The sequence below is a fragment of the Pinus tabuliformis genome, chromosome 1_2 (genome assembly GCF_031772625.1).
Source record: "Pinus tabuliformis cultivar Carrire ecotype Pingquan chromosome 1_2, CPIR1, whole genome shotgun sequence".
In the NCBI taxonomy this organism is placed as follows: Eukaryota; Viridiplantae; Streptophyta; class Pinopsida; order Pinales; family Pinaceae; genus Pinus; species Pinus tabuliformis.
This window is the reverse complement of record NC_142298.1, coordinates 2,896,078-2,902,630: the sequence shown is the minus strand read 5'-3', so window position 1 is coordinate 2,902,630 and position 6,553 is coordinate 2,896,078.

Below are 6,553 nucleotides of genomic sequence, written 5' to 3'. Positions count from 1 at the left end.
TCCTATCTGTAATTGCTTGTTTGATGGGCGAAGATAGCTCGCACATGATAAATAAGGCCATCGTGGGGTGTCTGCATAAAATGAAACAACCTGGTTTCTTGCTCAACATCCCTCTCTACCTATCCGTGGCCATATGTTTTCAGATTCATTTTTTTCCCACTTCTTCTTACTTTCGTTACTATTCCCTTATGTTTTATATGTTCCCGTATACCCATATCGAATAATTCCAATGTCTGGACCTTCAAGTGTTTTCTCCCAACAAGCAACAAAATTCCGTCTTTGACTGGAATATCTCTGTGAGAAGAAGACCTGACTTGGGTGGGTATTCCCAATTCATCTCAACCTTCATGGCCATCTCATACTGGATCATCCATGGGACCCGCCACCCAGAATCTTCCTTTAGCACAAAGAGTTCCTCCAACTCAACAATGATGCTATGATAGGATACTGGTACCTCTATGAGGATTACACAGAGATTCAGGTTTACGGTTGTGAACTTTGTCCATACCGCTTGCTAGTATTCACGCCTATGAGGATCTTCACCCTTGAGTTCATTCAACAGATCCTCAGTGTAGACCTACTTCATTTTGTACCAACAAAGAAAGGTTGCAATGTTAAAATGGGACATCCAATAGGTTTTTTTTGTGGTAAACACAAGGAATGATTTTAAAGTAGTTGAGGCCCTACTTGAATCCATGGAGCTCAAAAAAGGAGACACTTGGTATTACGATCCTCAAGGCATCATTGCTTGAAGGAGAGAAAATATTAAAGCATCAAATTACGTGCATGACCCTAAGCACGAAATTGAATGGAAAGATAACTTTGATTCATGGCCTCTTAATACAGAAATGGAGACCGAATCCCCAGTAAGCACGGGCAAAGAATCAAAGGGAGACCATATAAATAAAAAAGATAGGAGTCAAGGTCCAAAAGAGGAAGAAGAAGTGGGGATACAGGTAGAGAAACTGGTGTCAGATCATCTAGGATTTTAGATTAATTTGGAAAATCCACCAACAACCACAACTTCATCCACAACTGAAGTAGCCATTCCAGACCTTGAGGACAATGTTTCTGCTATACGATCTAGTTGGCCTCTAGGAAAATATATTAAGGAAAGAAACTAAAAGGTTATGGAGATAATGCAAAGAGTAATGGCTTCCCAATCAACACCTCTCCATACTCGAATACTGACCGCTATGGACCTAGAGAGCGATGAGATGAGAATTTCACTGCAACAGCCATTAGTGCAGTCCTTGCCTACAAGGTCCCAGTCCAAGACCTTGGATGTTTCCCTGAAATTAGCCAGTGTCCCTTTGTCAGATAAGGTCAACTTACATAAGTAGGTTGGGGAGATGTTATATAATGATATGGGTAAGAACCTCATGACTATCAGTAGAGCTGAGACATATATAGGAAAAGTATCCAATAGAGTAAAAATGGAGAAGGCCAACTCCAAAGCTTTATATCTCTAGAAGGAATCATATAAAGAGTTGATCATTAAACTGGGTATAAACCTAGATGACAGATCAGCTGTGGAAGCCATTCTACAATCAACTTAGAAGGAAAATCAGGAATTAAGGTATAGGCTAAAGATACTTGGTAGTGAACATGTCCAAACAAAGGAGCTGGCACAGGTCGATATGGAGAAAGAGAAACCGATGAAGGATTTGATAGATAGCAAGGATAAAGTACTGGATATAGAACAAATGGTGATCGAATATCAAAAGAAGATTGACACTCATGTATGTGTGGTAGTAGTGCCTGAAGACCCCTAGAACCCCACTGAGTGCCTCACCCAGGATCTGACTGAGCTTCAACTTTTTGAAAATGAACTGAACAAGACATAAAGGGACTTAGATACTGCTAAGGCCCATTTAGATAAGAAGGATAAACAACTGAAAATCGTTTTTACCAATGCTGAACATGTCACTAAGAACATACAAGGTGCAACACATGAGATAGATGAATTGAAGGCTAAGTTGAAGGGAAACATGTCTCTCCTCGAAGCCAAGTAGTTGGTATGGGATGAGATCATTGAGGAAATGAATCACAAATGGGAACATTTGACTTTAATACATGATTAAAGGGTCACTAGTGGTGAGTATGAATCATTGATTGTTAATGAAAAAGAGATAAGTATAAAGAAATCATAGATTTCTCAAAGGTTTATTCGTTTCTTGAATGAGAGACCAACCGAGGAGATGAGACCCATAGACATAGTAGATAGAGTCAGTGTAGTGATGGAGATCTCCAAAATGGTTTTGAAAGAAGAAGCCAAACCTAGAGCAGAACAAAATCTTGTCAAAGTACAAAAGGAAGTGGCTTCTTTCAATGACGAGTTTGACAAGGTCATACAAGATGGACTACCTAACTGTTGGGTGCCTCATGGGGAATTGCTGCCTCAAGAACAATACAATCAGAAAATGATAGAAGCTAAAAGCAGGGCAAGTTCATCTCATGATAAAACTGACACACTTAAGGGTAAAATTGTGGTAAATTTCTTAAAGAGGGAATTTCAACTACTCGAGATTGTTAGAAGTATTTTTCATCGTAGGTTGGACTACTTGAGTATGACTGATTTGAAGATTAGCTACAGGCGGTTCAGGTTTTCTCCTCACCCCCCTCCAGCCTTATGGAAACGATGCAAATAGTTTGTTAATCCACCACTCGTACAAGATGTTAATCCATGGGCACAACATACTCCTCACTAGACCGCATCGTCTCACCACTCTTGAAGATCCTTTAGATCATGCCAACTTTGGAGTTTCAACTACTTTTGTGTATATATATATATATATATATATATATATATATATATATATATATATATATATATATATATATATATATAAGTACATCATAGTTAAACATAGCTGTGCATTCACACATGTTAGAATTTTGAGATGTTTTTGTCATAATGAACCAAATCAAGAAAGGAATATCTCATTAATGATCTATCTCTGTCCAAAAGGCCTATATATACAATTTTTATGAATGAAGGAAAGGTTTATAATTTTGCAAAGAAAATTCATATCGTTTTGTGAAAGAAATGTTCTGATTCTTTCGATATGTATGTTTCACAGAATATTAATGTAATATCTATGGCGATTCCTTCATTTTGGGATTTCAGTATGTCTTTTCTCCTTAGTATTTTTATAAATGTTTCATGTTCATCTCAAATTTAATGTTAAGAAGCTTCTAGATGTGTTTCCTCTTAAATACATATTCATTTGAATCAAACTATTGATGAAGAATGCCTGTATGGATTGTGGAAGTTAGATCTTTAAATGAACTCCATGTGTCTTAGCATCCACCATTATTTTTCAGCTGTCATTTCTCTCTAAATCTAGATATGTGTATAATACTTGATCTCTCAAGCTCTATATCATGGATTTTTTATTTTATTTCTTCTGTTGTCACATCTACATCTAAGAAAATGAGTTGTAAGTCCTTGATTGGTATTGACCACCGTTGATGGATAGTTTATATCACTGTGCATCTCTTGTTTATAAAGAACTCATGAGTTGTGTCTTTCCAAAGTTGCTTTGAACCAACTAAAATCAAATCATAAGTGAAATGAAAATGGTGCTCTAAATTATTCAGAGAATAATAATAATGCACCAAATCTGGATGTCCTAAGCACTGGTCTCGTTGAAATCTAGAGACTATCTCTAGGATCAACAACAACATGAAAGGGGTGTACTTTGGGAAAATACACCAGGGTTTCCTTTCACGACAGAGACACTTGAGCATAGGTGATTCTAGAGCGAGTCCATTCATATGTGTGTGGACCATTCTCAACAAAATCCATGGCCAAACACATGTATTATGTTATATTTGTTGATGACTTTTCTCATAAATGTTGGATATTTTTCATGCAGAATAAGGATCAAAATTTCACAAAGTTTTGTGAATTTAAAACATTGGTTGAAAAAGTTTATGGCAAGAAGATTAAAGCTTCGAGGAGTGATAACGGTGGTGAGTATGTCTCAAATGAGTTCAAGAATTTATGTGCATCAGAAGAGATTAAATGGGTGTTGACAACCCCCCATAACCCACAACAGAATGGGGTGGACGAAAGGAAAAACAAAAGCATTGTAGGGGCAACACAGACGATGTTGCATGATAAGGGCCTACCACTACACTTGTGGGCTTAGGCATGAAATTCAAATATTTATTTGCAGAACAAAATCCCACATCATATACTTGGGATGAAGACACCAGAGGAGGATTTCTCTGGTAAGAGACCAAATGTTTGTCACTTCAGGATTTTTTGGTCATCGGTATATTGCCAAGTGACCAAATATGCATGGAAGAAGATTTGATCCGAAAACAGAGTTGGGGATATTTGTGGGGTACTCTAATACACCTCTCAACTATTGGGTGTACTTTCTGACCAGCCGGATGAAAGTGGTTCTCAGGGATGTCAGATTTGATGAGGAGAAGGCCATGCGAGTTTCCCTTGAGAGGGAGTTTCAGCTACATGCAATTGAGGAGATTTTAGCTCCTAAGGTTTAGGAGCCTCATATTGATGTGGAGCAACCACATCAGATGATTCGGGAGTGGAGACATCCACTCAGGTAGAGTCTTCCAGAGATGGGGGAAAGCGCACCAGAGAGGTTGACAGGTTATTGCATGATGCATGAGAGAATGTGGGAGCACCAACATCTCAATGGAGGCAAAGGAGGTAACTTGAGAGGTACACTGGATACATAGATTTTATGAGTGGATGTGTTGAGACATATCCATATTCCTTTGAGGAGGTAGTGCAACAACCAGTTTGGGTTGATGCCATGGTGGAGGAGTATGAATCCATAGTTCATAACAATGTTTGGGATGTGGTCCCGAGACTGGAGGACAAGTCAGTAGTGAGCTTCCGATGGATTTACAAGGTAAAGAAAGCTACAGATGGTAGTGTGGAGAAGCATAAGGCCATGTTTTTGGCTCATGGATTTTCACAGGTAGAAGGGATTGACTATGATGACACCTTTTCTCCTTTTGCAAGGTACTCATTGATTAGATCTATATTGGAACTATCAACGCAGATGGGTTGGAAGATACATTAGATGGATGTAAAGACATCCTTCCTTAATGGCATGATTGAGTGTTTCTGGGAAAAATAGTATTCATTAAGAATGCTAGCCCTCTAGGTTTGGCAGCTACCCTAGAAACAACAGTTTAAAGCAATTCAACGATTTCTTCTATGTGTAACAGAGAAGAGAAAGATAATGGAACCAACTTGCAACTTCTGCTTGATCCCTTGCTTGATCTCTCTCCCCTTTGACAGAACCCGCAACTCCTCCCTGTACTTAACACGCTTGGAGAGTACCTGCACAAGTACAGCAACAAAGAACCGTCAAAGCATCGTGATCTATTACAACATAGACATTATAGAATCAGATATATAATGAACAAATGATGGCATTCACAAATGATAACATTCACAATTGCACAATCATATGGAAGAAAACTTGAAGAACTTTATTAATAGAAGGGAGAATTACAACCCAGTTGTATGATCCATCATCATCCTCCCAGCTTCAATCCTTCTTCACCTCATGAACTAGCAAGATCATTCCAACAATACAATGCTCTTTCCTCAATTACAAACTATCAGCACTTACTTGCAATTCACAACATTCCAGCCTCTGGATCTCTTGGATGAGGGATCCATTTATAGATATGTGCAAGGGTGTGAGTCATCCATGGGGTTTGATTAGTGTCATTCCACTTGTTACATTTGGTTCCATAAGAGAAGGGATAACTGAAGTTTAGATCCCTTATTCATCCTTGGGTGAATTCAAAGAGGCAAGTGGCATAGGAGAAGTTTCTAGATTATTCCATGAGCATCCACTTAGCAAACTGTCCTGGACATTTGTCCATCCTCACCCATCACACCTTATAGAAGGCCTAAACAGTATGCATCGCACCCTGGTAGTGGAGCAGTCAGTATGCATCGCACTTTGCCAGTTGAGCAATCAATATGGTTCAGTTTAGGCAATTTCTGGATGGTTTCTCAGATGTAACTTTTGGGGAATGATGTATTCAGATGACTATGTTCATTTAGGGTATGAAACAACTCTTTTAGGGGTTGAATGAGTCCTATTTTATCAACATATAAGTTTGGGGTTGATGTGCCCAAATATGTCTATAACAGTTGCCCCCTAAAGCATGAGGTTGTAAATATTCATGTCGGGTGAAATGTTTTATCATGAGGATCTGAAGTTTCGAACTAGAAGGTGACCTGCATCAGTTACAGTACAATACATTATCATAATATGATTTTCATGATCTAGCTGAGGGAGGCATTCCCATGCTTAGCTTTATAAATTTCATTTCACATACATAGATCAGATAGTCGTCTGCAAATACAGACTGGTGATTCTTCAGATATAGAGTCATCATCCATGGTTGGGATGACCATCTATGTAGAGCTTTTGTACATTTGATGTTTTTATATCCCTGAATATATCGCAGCCCGGATGGATGAAACTAGATCCAGGGTCTTCAAACTCGTCCAATCTTCGCTCGATGTACAAGTCAATCCATGTGA